Below are 15,146 nucleotides of genomic sequence, written 5' to 3'. Positions count from 1 at the left end.
ACGGTGAGGTAAGAAGAAAAGACAAACGTAAGAATGAACTAGGTTTTAGCAAAGAGAGGCCCACTAACTAATAGCAGAATATAGGAAGATGACTTATACGGTCAGCAAAAACCCTGTCAAAGTTTCCACGCTGATTGTTCAAGAACCCCCGTACCGTCTAACGGCACGGGGGGAGAATATCAGCCCCCCAGAGCTTCCAGCGATATCAGGAATCACATTTAGTACAAGCTGGACAAAAAATAAGAGCAATGCAAATAACAAAAAAATAAGGAAGCAGGACTTAGCTTATTTTGCAAAGAACCAGGACCAGCAGACAGGAGCAAACAGAAAGGAACTGATTACAATGATGCCAGGCACCAGACTGAGAATCCAGGAAGTTTATATAGCAACACCCCTGGACTGACGAACAGGTGGGTGCCAAGCTGAGGAAAGACAATCCCAGAGTCATATCACTAATGACCACAAGAGGGAGCCAAAAAGTCCAATTCACAACAGTACCCCTCCTTTAAGGAGGGGTCACCGAACCCTCACCAAGACCACCAGGACGATCAGGATGAGCAGCGTGAAAGGCACGAACAAAATCGGCCGCATGCACATCAGAGGCGACCACTCAGGAATTATCCTCCTGACCATAGCCCTTCCACTTGACCAGATACTGAAGCCTCCGCCTGGAGAGACGAGAATCCAAGATCTTCTCCACCACGTACTCCAACTCGCCCTCAACCAACACCGGAGCAGGAGGCTCAACAGAAGGAACCACAGGTACAACGTACCGCCGCAACAAAGACCTATGGAACACGTTGTGAATGGCAAACGACACCGGAAGATCCAAGCGAAAGGACACTGGATTAAGGATTTCCAAAATCTTATAGGGACCGATGAAGCGAGGCTTGAATTTAGGAGAGGAGACCTTCATAGGAACAAACCGAGAAGACAGCCATACCAAATCCCCAACACGAAGTCGGGGACCCACACCGCGGCGGCGGTTGGCAAAACCCTGAGCCTTCTCCTGTGACAACTTTAAGTTGTCCACCACATGATTCCAAATCTGCTGCAACCTATCCACCACAGAATCTACCCCAGGACAGTCAGAAGGCTCCACATGTCCCGAGGAAAAACGAGGATGGAAACCAGAGTTGCAGAAAAATGGCGAAACCAAAGTAGCGGAACTAGCCCGATTATTAAGGGCAAACTCAGCCAAAGGCAAGAAGGTCACCCAATCATCCTGATCTGCAGAAACAAAACACCTCAAATAAGCCTCTAGAGTCTGACTAGTTCGCTCCGTTTGTCCATTAGTCTGAGGATGAAAGGCAGACAAAAACGACAAATCAATGCCCATCTTGGCACAAAAGGATCGCCAGAACCTGGACACAAACTGGGATCCTCTGTCAGATACGATATTCTCAGGAATGCCGTGCAAACGAACCACATTCTGAAAGAACAGAGGAACCAGATCGGAAGAGGAAGGCAACTTAGGCAAGGACACCAAATGGACCATCTTGGAAAACCGATCACATACCACCCAGATAACAGACATACCCCAAGACACTGGAAGATCTGAGATGAAATCCATGGAAATGTGTGTCCAAGGCCTCTTCGGGACAGGCAAGGGCAAGAGCAACCCGCTGGAACGAGAACAGCAAGGCTTAGCTCGAGCACAAGTCCCACAGGACTGCACAAATGACCGCACATCCCGTGACAAGGAAGGCCACCAAAAGGACCTAGCCACCAAATCTCTGGTGCCAAAAATTCCCAGATGCCCTGCCAACACCGAGGAATGAACCTCGGAAATGACTCTGCTGGTCCATTTATCAGGAACAAAAAGTCTGTCAGGTGGACAAGAGTCAGGTCTACCAGCCTGAAATCTCTGCAACACATGTCGCAAATCCGGAGAAATGGCCGACAAGATCACTCCCTCTTTAAGCATACCAGCTGGCTCTGAGACTCCAGGAGAGTCAGGCACAAAGCTCCTAGAAAGAGCATCAGCCTTCACATTCTTAGAACCAGGTAGGTACGAGACCACAAAGTCAAAACGGGAGAAAAACAATGACCAACTGGCCTGTCTAGGATTCAGGCGTTTAGCGGACTCGAGATACATCAGATTTTTGTGATCAGTCAAGACCACCACACGATGCTTAGCACCCTCGAGCCAATGATGCCACTCCTCAAATGCCCACTTCATGGCCAACAACTCTCGATTCCCAACGTCATAATTCCGCTCAGCAGGCGAAAATTTCCTAGAGAAAAAAGCACATGGTCTCATTACCGAGCAACCAAGGCCTCTCTGCGACAAAACAGCCCCTGCACCGATCTCCGAAGCATCTGCTTCAACCTGAAAGGGAAGTGAGACATCAGGCTGACACAAAACAGGCACCGAAGTAAACCGACGCTTCAGCTCCTGGAAAGCTTCCACGGCTGCAGGAGCCCAGTTAGCAACATCAGAACCTTTCTTGGTCATATCCGTCAAAGGTTTAACAACGCTAGAGAAGTTAGCGATAAAACGACGGTAGAAGTTAGCAAAACCCAAGAACTTCTGAAGACCCTTAACCGACGTGGGTTGAGTCCAATCATGAATAGCTCGGACCTTGACTGGGTCCATCTCCACAGCAGAGGGGGAGAATATAAAACCCAAAAAGGGAACCTTCTGCACACCAAAGAGACACTTTGAGCCTTTCACAATCAAAGCATTCTCACGCAAAACCTGAAACACCATCCTGACCTGCTTTACATGAGAGTCCCAATCATCCGAAAAAACCAGAATATCATCCAGATAAACAATCATAAACTTATCCAGATACTTCCGGAAGATGTCATGCATAAAGGACTGAAACACTGAAGGGGCATTAGAGAGCCCAAAAGGCATCACCAAGTACTCAAAATGCCCTTCGGGCGTATTAAATGCAGTTTTCCATTCATCTCCCTGCTTAATGCGCACAAGGTTGTACGCACCACGAAGATCTATCTTGGTGAACCACTTGGCACCCTTAATCCAGGCAAACAAGTCGGACAACAGAGGCAAAGGATACTGAAATTTAACAGTGATTTTATTCAGAAGCCGATAGTTTATACAAGGTCTCAAAGATCCGTCCTTCTTGGCCACAAAAAAGAATCCCGCACCAAGAGGGGAGGAGGACGGACGAATATGTCCCTTCTCCAGAGACTCCTTGATATAAGAACGCATTGCGGCATGCTCAGGTACAGACAGATTGAATAACCTTCCCTTAGGAAATTTACTACCCGGAATCAAATCTATAGCGCAGTCACAGTCCCTATGAGGAGGAAGCGCACTGGAACTGGACTCATTGAATACATCTTGATAGTCAAACAAATACTCAGGAACTTCTGAAGGAGTAGAGGAGGCAATAGACACCGGCGGGGAATCGCAATGAATTCCCTGACAGCCCCAACTTGACACAGACATTGCCTTCCAATCCAAAACTGGATTGTGGGTCTGTAACCATGGCAGACCCAAAATGACCAAATCGTGCATTTTATGCAGAACAAGAAAACGAATCACCTCCTGATGTTCAGGAGACATGCACATGGTCAGCTGTGTCTAAAACTGCGGCTTATTTTCCGCCAATGGCGTAGCATCAAAACCTCTCAGAGGGATGGGATTTACTAAAGGCTCCAGAACAAAACCACAGCGCTTGGCAAACGACAAGTCCATAAGACTCAGGGCAGCACCTGAATCCACAAACGCCATGACAGGGTAGGAAGACAATGAGCAAATTAAAGTCACAGACAAAATAAATTTAGGTTGCAAATTACCAATGGCGACCGGACTAACCACTTTTGTTAAGCGTTTAGAGCATGCTGATATAACATGTGTAGAATCACCACAGTAGAAACACAACCCATTCTGACGTCTATGATTTTTCCGTTCATTTCTAGTCTGAATTCTATCACATTGCATTAAATCAGGTGTCTGTTCAGACAACACCACCAGAGGATTAGCGGCTTTGCGCTCCCGCAAACGCCGGTCAATTTGAACAGCCAGCGCCATGGCATCATTCAGACTTGTAGGAATGGAGAAACCCATCATCACATTCTTAATGGCATCAGAAAGGCCATTTCTGAAATTTGCGGCCAGAGCACACTCATTCCACCGAGTAAGCACGGACCATTTCCGAAATTTTTGGCAATACACTTCAGCTTCGTCCTGGCCCTGAGAGATAGCCAGCAAAGCTTTTTCTGCCTGAATTTCAAGATTGGGCTCCTCATAGAGCAATCCGAGCGCCAGGAAAAACGCATCAATATCTGCCAATGCCGGATCTCCTGGCGCCAATGCAAAGGCCCAATCCTGAGGGTCGCCCCGCAAGATGGAGATAACAATTTTAACTTGCTGAGCTGAGTCTCCAGATGAACGAGGTCTCAGTGATAGAAATAATTTACAATTATTCCTGAAATTTCTAAATTTAAATCGGTCTCCAGAGAACAACTCAGGAATAGGTATTTTAGGTTCTGACATAGGACTACTAGTAACAAAATCTTGAATGCCCTGCACACGAGCAGCAAGCTGATCCACACTGGTAAACAGAGTCTGGATATTCATGTCTGCAGCAAAGCTCAAAGCCACACAGAGATAAAGGGGAGGAAGAAAGAAAAAAAAAAAAAAACTCAGAATTTCCTTTCTTTTAATCCCACTTCTGCAATGCATTAACTATTCACCTTGGCCTGGCATACTGTTATGACCCCAGTGGCAGAGGGTCTCAGAGGTTATAGCCAAGTCTGCAAACATAAAAACCAGCTCATAGGGCAGTGGTAACTGGGCTGACCATATACCTGATCCTAGCACACAAATATCAGCAGCCGGGGAACATACCTACGTTGATTCAAGACGTCTCGCGCCAGCCGGAGAACTAACTAACCCTATCAGGGAAAAGATAGACCTTTCTTGCCTCCAGAGAAAAGACCCCAAAAAGTTGGATACAAGCCCCCAACAAATAATAACGGTGAGGTAAGAAGAAAAGACAAACGTAAGAATGAACTAGGTTTTAGCAAAGAGAGGCCCACTAACTAATAGCAGAATATAGGAAGATGACTTATACGGTCAGCAAAAACCCTGTCAAAGTTTCCACGCTGATTGTTCAAGAACCCCCGTACCGTCTAACGGCACGGGGGGAGAATATCAGCCCCCCAGAGCTTCCAGCGATATCAGGAATCACATTTAGTACAAGCTGGACAAAAAATAAGAGCAATGCAAATAACCAAAAAATAAGGAAGCAGGACTTAGCTTATTTTGCAAAGAACCAGGACCAGCAGACAGGAGCAAACAGAAAGGAACTGATTGCAACGATGCCAGGCACCAGACTGAGAATCCAGGAAGTTTATATAGCAACACCCCTGGACTAACGAACAGGTGGGTGCCAAGCTGAGGAAAGACAATCCCAGAGTCATATCACTAGTGACCACAAGAGGGAGCCAAAAAGTCCAATTCACAACAGTTGGGTAGCCCCTAGTGCGGAACTTAGTTTTTATTTCAGAGACCCGTTGTGCCCGCAGGTTCTCATCCGACACAATGCGGGATACCCTCTGGATCTGAGATCTCGGGACAGACCTTTTGACAGCTTGCGGATGTAGGCTATTATAATGGAGTAGGCTGTTGCGGTCTGTATCCTTTGTATGCAGGTCTGTGCTCAGAACACCATTTGAGTCCTTAATCACGATTGTGTCCAGGAAGTTCATCCTGTACAGGTCATGGGCTATTGTGAACGTAATGCCGGGCCATGTAGCATTGAGAAAATCAAAGAATTGTAGCAAGGACTCCAATGTGCCGCCCCACACGCAAAAAATGTCATCAATGTAGCGTTTCCACAACAGCACGTTGTCCTTGAATTGTGCATTGGGGTAGATGTGGCTTTCCTCAAAATCTGCCATGTAACAGTTTGCATACGGGGGTGCCACATTAGAGCCCATTGCGGTCCCGCGTGTCGGTAGGAAAAACTCGTCCTGGAATAGGAAGTGGTTGGAGTCGAGCACTACTGTGAGAAGATCAATACATAGGGCAATTTGTCTGTGATCTGTCCCTGCCATTGTTAGAAGTTTTTTTACAGAATTGATGCCCTCCGTGTGTGGTATCGAGGTGTAAAGATCCTTGACGTCTAGAGACACCAGTATGGCATCAGATGGAATGTGCCCCATTGAGCGTATGATGTTAAGGAAAGCCCCTGTATCAAGGAGAAATGACCGTGTAGAGCGAATGTGTGGGGTCAACACTTTCTCTAAGAAAATGGAGATGGGGGACAAAATAGAATTAGTGGCCGCCACGATGGGGCGTCCTGGAGGATGTTCCAGATTTTTGTGTATCTTAGGGAGTATGTAGAACACCGGGGTAACCGGATGTTCATTGGTGAGGAAGACGCATGTTTTCATGTCTAAAACCCCTATTTCAGTGTACCTCCTAAGAATACTGGAAATCCTATTGCGAATGGAATCAGTAGGGTTGGACTCATGTTTATGGTAGACCGTGGAGTTGTTGAGTTGTCTAAATACCTCCTTCAGGTAATCCTTCTTGTCCATAATGACTATGGCTCCCCCTTTATCCGCGGGTTTGATTATCAGACTGGTGTCCGATTGTAATGACCGTAGAGCTTGTTGCTCTGTATTGGTGAGATTAGATGGATAATGGAGATGGCCTAGTTGGACCTGATCTCGGAGTTCCTGAAAGGAATCCTGGATAAACCCAATAAATGCCTCAACCGCATGGGAGCCCCGTGGGGGTCTAAAGTGGCTTTTAGAGCGTAGGCCTAGACTCTCTGCTGTGAGGAGTTGGGGTGGGTTAACGATATTCCCGGGAACCTGTGGGGTAGTATGCTGGGGTCGGAAAAATAGACTTTCAGACGTAGGGACCGGTAGAACCTCTGCAGGTCCATGTCTAGGTCAAAAGTACGATACTGGTATGCTGGACAGAAGGAGAGCCCCTTTTGGAGGACACTGTACTCAGATGTCCCCAGAGTTCTTGAGGAAATATTCACAACTAAGGACTCCATACCTGTGATCGTGTGATTCGCCCCTGTTCCAAATCTTTTCTGGTGTCCATGGCCCCTCCGCGTCCTCTTCTTCTCCCTCGTGGGCCCCTTTGTCCTAAATAACGGGAGGTGTTCGGAATAGAGGCTCCTCTGTCCATTTCCGTTTCTGAATTGGAATAGTCTGTTGAGGAACGGTGTCCAGACCTTGAATTGGTGCGACGAGAGGTATAGTTGTCCTGCCATCTGTATACGCGGTTCTGTTCGTAGTCCTCCGTATCTCTAGTGAACTTCTGGCATTTCCTGCTCTCCGTGTCCCTCCGGTGTTGATCCGTTCTGGTCTTGATTTCTGATTTCAGTGTGCTGAGTTCCTCCGGGGTACCTGTGGACGAGAGCTGAATCTCAATAGTCTTGATTTGTTCTGAACTTGTCGTTATGGCCTTCTGAAGGTGTTCGATAGTTAGAGTGATCAGGTCCAGTGAGCACTTATTTAATATGTGCTCAAACCTCGTGCAATATTCCTGAGAATCTCGAAACAAAGTGGGTCGAAGGGGAACTCTAAGGCCCCTAGGGATCCGTTGTGTGCGTAAATACTCAGAGAGGGTGCCACATTGTAACTCTAAATTAATATGGTGCCGCAGTTCCCGTTCTAAATCTCGTCCCCTAGTCTCTCGGGGTGCTGTTTTGAGGAAATCGCTTGGGTAGTTAGAATGTGATAGGATGCTGGTGGTTTCTTCGGCGTTATATGAGAAGCTGTTAGAGGTCATGACCAAAAAGCGTGCTGACACGTATGGGTAGACTATGCGGTGAATTTAAACGTGAGCACTGCTGGCGTAGGTGCACGGGTAGGCTCCCACACCCTATAACTAAGCAATATAAAACCCGGCACTCAACTTCGATATGGCTGCTATAAAGTTTATTGTGTAGTATCAACAATAAGACGTTTCGGTCCTGCGGACCTTCCTCAGTTACTACAATGTGAGAACAATAAAGAAATAAACAAATAAACATAGTGATTCAACAGAAGAGAGAAAAAAACAAAACAAAAAAACATAGGTATATACAACAATATGTACACGGCATAGATATGGTCATGTATTGAGGGAAACATATACAATACAACGCTTAGAGACCAAAGCATACCTAATTATGAGGTGGATATGGAGTGAGCTTCTTCACCAATAGAGCCCTATTGGTGTAACTAGAAAAAAGAAAAAAGCAGAAGGAGGAGAGGGGTGACCTGATTATGCTGCGATCTAGTGTAGTTCAGTGATCCTTGTGCACTAGCCCCATAGGGAATACCTTAATGTTCACATCTCCCCTGATTTACGACGGGTTCTTCAGGAATTTCAGGCTGATAAACCTGACCACTGTTCAGTGGGGAAACTGTTTGTTCCTGATAGACGGACTAGCAAAGTGATTTTTGAGATTCACTGTTCTGTGTTGGCTGGTCATCCTGGGATTTTTGGTACCAGAGACTTGGTTGGTAGGTCCTTTTGGTGGCCTTCTTTGTCACGTGATGTGCGTTCTTTGTGCAGTCCTGTGGGACTTGTACGCGGGCCAAACCTTGCTGCTCACACGCCAGTGGGTTGCTTTTGCCTTTGCCGGTCCCTGAGAGGCCTTGGACGCATAATTCTATGGATTTTATTTCAGATCTTCCGGTTTCCCAGAGGATGTCGGTTATCTGGGTGGTTTGTGACCGGTTTTCTAAGATGGTTCATTTGGTACCTTTGCCTAAATTACCTTCCTCTTCTGAGTTGGTTCCGTTGTTTTTTCAGCATGTGGTTCGTTTGCATGGCATTCCGGAGAATATTGTATCCGATAGAGGTTCCCAGTTTGTTTCCAGGTTTTGGCGGGCCTTTTGTGCTAGGCTGGGCATTGATTTGTCTTTTTCTTCCGCATTTCATCCTCAGACAAATGGCCAAACCGAGCAAACTAACCAGACTTTGGAAACTTATTTGAGATGCTTTGTGTCTGCCGATCAGGATGATTGGGTGGCTTTCTTGCCATTGGCCGAATTTGCCCTTAATAATCGGGCTAGTTCTGCTACCTTGGATTCACCTTTTTTTTGTAATTCTGGGTTTCATCCTCGTTTTTCTTCGGGGCAGGTTGAGCCTTCTGATTGTCCTGGGGTGGACTCCGTGGTTGACAGGTTGCAGCAAATTTGGGCTCATGTTGTGGACAATTTGGTCTTGTCTCAGGAGGAGGCTCAGCGTTTTGCTAACCGTCGGCGGCGTGTGGGTTCCCAGCTTTGGGTTGGGGATTTGGTCTGGTTGTCTTCCTGTCCTGTTCCTATGAAGGTTTCTTCCCCTAAGTTCAAGCCTCGGTTTATTGGTTCTTATAGGATTTCTGAGATTATCAATCCAGTGTCTTTTCGTTTGGCCCTTCCAGCCTCTTTTTCCATCCACAATGTTTTTCATAGATCTTTGTTGCGGAAATATGTGGTACCCGTCGTTCCCTCTGTTGATCCTCCTGCTCCGGTGTTGATTGATGGGGAATTGGAGTATGTTGTTGAGAAGATCTTGGATTCTCGTTTTTCGAGGCGGAGGCTTCAGTATCTTGTTAAGTGGAAGGGTTATGGCCAGGAGGATAATTCTTGGGTTGTTGCCTCTGATGTTCATGCTGACGATTTGGTTCGTGCCTTCCATTTGGCTCGTCCTGATCAGCCTGGGGGCTCTGGTGAGGGTTCGGTGACCCCTCCTCAGGGGGGGTACTGTTGTGAATTCTGTTCTTGGGCTCCCTCCGGTGGTTATAAGTGGTAGTGCTGCTGTCTGTCCTTCACAGCAGTTATCAGGTGTGTCCACTCTGGACTGGGTTATTTAGTCTGGCCTCACCCTTTGGTCAGTGCCAGTTGTCCATTGTATTCTGGAGGATTCACATCCCTTCATGGTTTCTCCTGCTTCCTGGTCTTTTCACCAAGATAAGTTCTGCTTGTTTGCAGCCCACATGTTGTGGGCCTCATTGTTCAGTGCATTTCATGTTTTTTCTTGTCCAGCTTAATCTGTGTAAGGATTTATGCAGTCAAGCTGGAATCTCTGGAGAGGCAGATATACCCTCCATATCTTTAGTTAGATGTGGAGTTTTTTGTATTTTCTGTGGTGGATATTTTCTAGTATTTTAATACTGACCGCATAGTTCTCTGTCCTATCTTTCCTATTTAGCTAGATTGGCCTCCTTTACTAAATCCTGTTTTCAGCCTGTGTATGTTTTTTCCTCTCCTCTCACAGTCAATATTTGTGGGGGGCTGTCTATCCTTTGGGAATTTTCTCTGAGGCAAGATAGTTTTCCCTTTTCTATCTATAGGGTTAATTAGTCCTCCGGCTGTGTCGAGGTGTCTAGGATCAGTAGGTACATCCCACGGCTACTTCTAGTTGCGGTGTTAAGTTCAGGGTCTGCGGTCAGTATAGATACCACCTTCTCCAGAATACGTCCAATGCTACTCCTGGGCCACCAGATCATAACAGGTTCCCTCCGGTGGTTGTTGGTGGTAATGCAGTTGTCCCTGGGTTGTAATTCTGCTCCGGTGTCCCTGCTTATTGCTTTCTCACTGGGTATTTAGGTGTGCAGGATCCATTAGTCCTTGCCAGTTGTCCATTGTTCTTGGAGGTTTCACATCTCTGTCTGGTTTCTCCTGCCCTGCTCCCCAAATCAGCAAAGATAAGTTCTGGTTTTTGTTTCTGCAGCCCACATGCTGTGGGCTTTACAGTTCAGTGCTTTTCAATGTTTTTTCTTGTCCAGCTTAGTCTGTGTAAGGATATATTCAGTCAAGTTGGATTCTCTGGAGATCAGATATACATTCCATGTCTTTAGCTAGATGTGGAGTTTTTGTATTTTCTGCTGTGGATATTTTCTAGTGTTTTAATACTGACCGCTGTTGTGAATTAGACTTTTTGGCTCCCTCTTGTGGTCACTAGTGATATGGCACTTTGTTATTCCTTCCCCAGCTTGGTACCCACCTGGCCTCGTTAGTCCAGGGGTGTCGCTATTTGAACTTCCTGGATTTTCAGTATGGTGCCTGGCATCGTTGTAATCAGATCCTTCTGTTTGCTCCTGTCTGCTGGTCCTGGTTCTTTGCAAAATTAAGCTAAGTCCTGCTTTCTTGTTTTTGGTTATTTACTGTGCTCTTATTTTTGTCCAGCTGGTACTAAATGTAATTCCTGATACTGCTGGAAGCTCTAGGGGGCGGATATTCTCCCCCCGTGCCGTTAGACGGTTCGGGGGTTCTTGGATATTCCGCGTGGAGTTTTTGTGAGGGTTTTTGCTGACCATATAAGTTATCTTCCTATATTCTGCTATTAGTTAGTGGGCCTCTCTTTGCTAAAACCTAGTTCATTTCTTGCGTTTGTCTTTTCTTCTTACCTCACCGTTATTATTTGTTGGGGGCTTGTATCCTACTTTTTGGGGTATTTCCTCTGGAGGCAAGAAAGGTCTTTATTTTCCCTGCTAGGGTTAGTTAGTTCTCCGGCTGGCGCGAGACGTCTAGAATCAACGTAGGTACGTTCCCCGGCTGCTGCTATTTGTGTGCTAGGTTCAGGTATATGGTCAGCCCAGTTACCACTGCCCTATGAGCTGGGTTTTATGTTTGCAGACTTCGCTATTGTCTTTGAGACCCCCTGCCATTGGGGTCATAACAGTATGCCAGGCCATAAGTGAATATTTAATGCATTGCAGAAGTGGGATTATAAGAAAGGAAATTCTGAGGTTTTTTTTTCTTTCTTTCCTCCCCTTTATCTTTGAGTGGCTGGAGCCTTGCTGCAGACATGAATGTCCAGACCTTGATTACTAGCATGGATCAGCTTGCTGCTCGTGTGCAAAGTATTCAAGATTTTGTTACTAGCAGTCCTATGTCAGAACCTAAAATACCTATTCCGGAATTGTTCTCTGGAGACCGCTTTAAGTTTAGAAATTTCAGGAATAATTGTAAATTGTTTCTATCTCTGAGACCTCGTTCGTCTGGAGACTCAGCTCAGCAAGTTAAAATTGTTATCTCTTTCTTACGGGGCGACCCTCAGGATTGGGCCTTCTCGTTAGCGTCAGGCGATCCGGCATTGGCGGATGTTGATGCGTTTTTTCTGGCGCTTGGGTTGCTATACGAGGAGCCCAATCTTGAAATTCAGGCAGAAAAAGCTTTGCTGGCTATCTCTCAGGGCCAGGATGAAGCTGAAGTTTATTGCCAAAAATTTCGGAAATGGTCCGTGCTTACTCAGTGGAATGAGTGTGCTCTGGCCGCAAATTTCAGAAATGGCCTTTCTGAAGCCATTAAGAATGTGATGGTGGGTTTTTCCGTTCCTACAAGTCTGAATGATTCCATGGCGTTGGCTATTCAAATTGACCGGCGTTTACGGGAGCGCAAAGTCGCTAATCCTCTGGTGGTGTTGTCTGAACAGACACCTGAGTTAATGCAATGTGATAGAGTTCGGACTAGAATTGAACAAAAAAATCATAGACGTCAGAATGGGTTGTGTTTCTACTGTGGTGATTCTACACATGTTATATCAGCATGCTCTAAACGCTTAACAAAGGTGGTTAGTCCGGTCGCCATTGGTAATTTGCAACCTAAATTTATTTTGTCTGTGACTTTAATTTGCTCATTGTCTTCCTATCCTGTTATGGCGTTTGTGGATTCAGGTGCTGCCCTGAGTCTTATGGATCTGTCGTTTGCCAAGCGCTGTGGTTTTGTTCTGGAGCCTTTGGTTAATCCTATTCCTCTGAGAGGTATTGATGCTACGCCATTGGCGGAAAATAAGCCGCAGTTTTGGACACAGGTGACCATGTGCATGTCTCCTGAACATCGAGAGGTGATTCGTTTTCTGGTTTTGCATAAAATGCATGATTTGGTCATTTTGGGTCTGCCATGGTTACAGACCCACAATCCAGTTTTGGATTGGAAGGCAATGTCTGTGTCAAGTTGGGGCTGTCAGGGAATTCATTGCGATTCCCCGCCGGTGTCTGTAATGTCCACACTTCGGAAGTAATCCACACTAGTAAATCTTCATTATCTTTATTTCTCTTTAGCCCGTTGCATAAGCTTGTCTCTGCATGCATAACAAAAGTGAAACTAACTTATCCCCCTCCTCTCTGTAACTACCCACAATTCTCTACATTTCATCTTTCTTAAAGAGACAAGGTACAAGATTTAATTAATGCATATTACAACATCCCCTTTTTTTTTTTTTTTTTTTTTTAAACGAATAAAACTAAAATAAAAGAACATGAACTAATGATGCAACAAGAAAAATGTCCAAGAAAACGTATGTCCATTTTGCCCTGTTAAAGAAAAGAAGTCACACTTCTTCAATAAGTCTGGATGGAGCCCTTCTGTCTCTTGATGGATAACGTCTGGGCTCCGCGATGGTGTCCATTAATGAAGAACTTGTTGCCTCCTGGTGATTCTCTCCACTGTTGAGTGCCGAATCTTCCCCCAGAGAATGTCCATTGTCATTATTTTGAGGAATAATTTTGAAATGTGAAGAGTTTCGAGTTATGGAGTGTCCATCCCTCTCAGCCGTGACCATGCTGCCTTTCTTGTCAATAACGTTATATTTTGCGGGACAATATGCAGCTGAAGTCTTGTTAGTTGGTCTCTGACGCACCACAACGACGTCACCTCTTTTGATAGCACTTGGCTGTGCCCTTCGCCTTCTGTCTGCATAGTGTTTCATGGTTTGTTTGTTGGAAGAGTCTGCTGAGCGCACAGAGGAGTCACTTGGTACAGGACGACTGACTATGTCAGGGATTCGTATATGCAGAGTTCTGCCAAACATTAGATGCGCTGGAGCAGCATTGGTAGTAGAATGTGGCGTATTGCGGTAATTGCGCATGAATTTATACAATGACTGTTTCAGTGGGGTGTGCTCCAGGCTAGCTGCCTTGATTCGTTTCCCCATGGTGCGCATGAAGCGTTCGACTATTCCATTTGCTTGCGGCCAGCACGGTGTGATTTTTCTGTGACTGAACCCCAAGTATTCAGCAAATTGTGTGAACACGTGTCCATTGAATGGAGGTCCATTGTCCGTTTTGACCACTCTTGGAATGCCATATGCTGAAAATATGTTATCCAGTTCTGGTATCACACTAGTAGCAGATGTTGAAGAGATAAAAGAAATGACAGGGTATCTGGAATATTCGTCAATTGTTACTAGAATGTATTGGCCATTTGGTAACGGTCCATATATATCGACTGCCACCTCCTCCCAGACAGCAGTGGGTAAAGGTGACATTTGTAAAGGCTCCAGCTGTGATGATGGAGTGATAACTTGGCAGGTGGAACAGTGTTTAACCTTCTCTTCCACCAATTGATCCATGTTTGGGAACCACACTTTTTCTCTGAGTAATTTCTTTGTGCCAACGATTCCCAGATGACCTTCATGCGCTATCTGTATTACTAAGCTGCGCAGAGTCTTAGGTACAACCAATTTGGTACCTCGAAGGATGAGGCATTCCTCAGTGACAGATAGTTCATACCGTACACTTGAGAATAGTTTTAATTCTGTCAGATCAATCTCAGGATCAGGAAATTTTTCTCTTTGAATTTCATGCCACCTTCGATTTCGGATGATTTGTATTAAAGCACGTAGTGTCTTGTCACTTGTTGTGGCGTTCACAAAGTGATCAATGGAAAGAGCTTTTGGTACTGCATGGGCTGTAATGAAGCATATGTATTCTTCAATGGCGGAATGCTCAGGTAGATCATCAGTCATCGGATGTCTTGACAGATAGTCAGCGGGATTGCTGAATTTTCCAGGCTTGTGGACAATTTTGTAGTTGTAGTCCTGTAGACGTAGACCCCACCGTTCTATGCGTGCAGGCATTTTAGCTCTGGGATTTCCAAAGATCGTAAGGAGTGCTTGATGATCTGTGACAACAGTGAAGGGAGCTCCATACAGAAATAAGTGAAAATGTTCGCATCCCCAGACAACTGCCAAGCTTTCTTTTTCAGGTTGTGAATATTTCCGTTCCGTGCTTGTTAAGCTTTTACTTGCATAAGAAATAATCTGAGGATTTTGATTGTTATCTTTATATTGTGCTAAGATGGCACCTAGCCCCACGGGACTGGCGTCCACAATTAGCTCAGTTTGGAGAGCTGGATCAAAATAGGCCATTGTGGTTGTCGAGCAAAGTTCAGTTTTAATTGTTTCAAATGCATTTTGACAGTCTGGAGACCATTGAAAAACACAA

The sequence above is a fragment of the Ranitomeya variabilis genome, chromosome 7 (assembly GCF_051348905.1).
Source record: "Ranitomeya variabilis isolate aRanVar5 chromosome 7, aRanVar5.hap1, whole genome shotgun sequence".
NCBI classification, from domain to species: Eukaryota; Metazoa; Chordata; class Amphibia; order Anura; family Dendrobatidae; genus Ranitomeya; species Ranitomeya variabilis.
The sequence above is the reverse complement of the archived record's forward strand: the minus strand, read 5'-3'. Positions refer to the sequence as shown.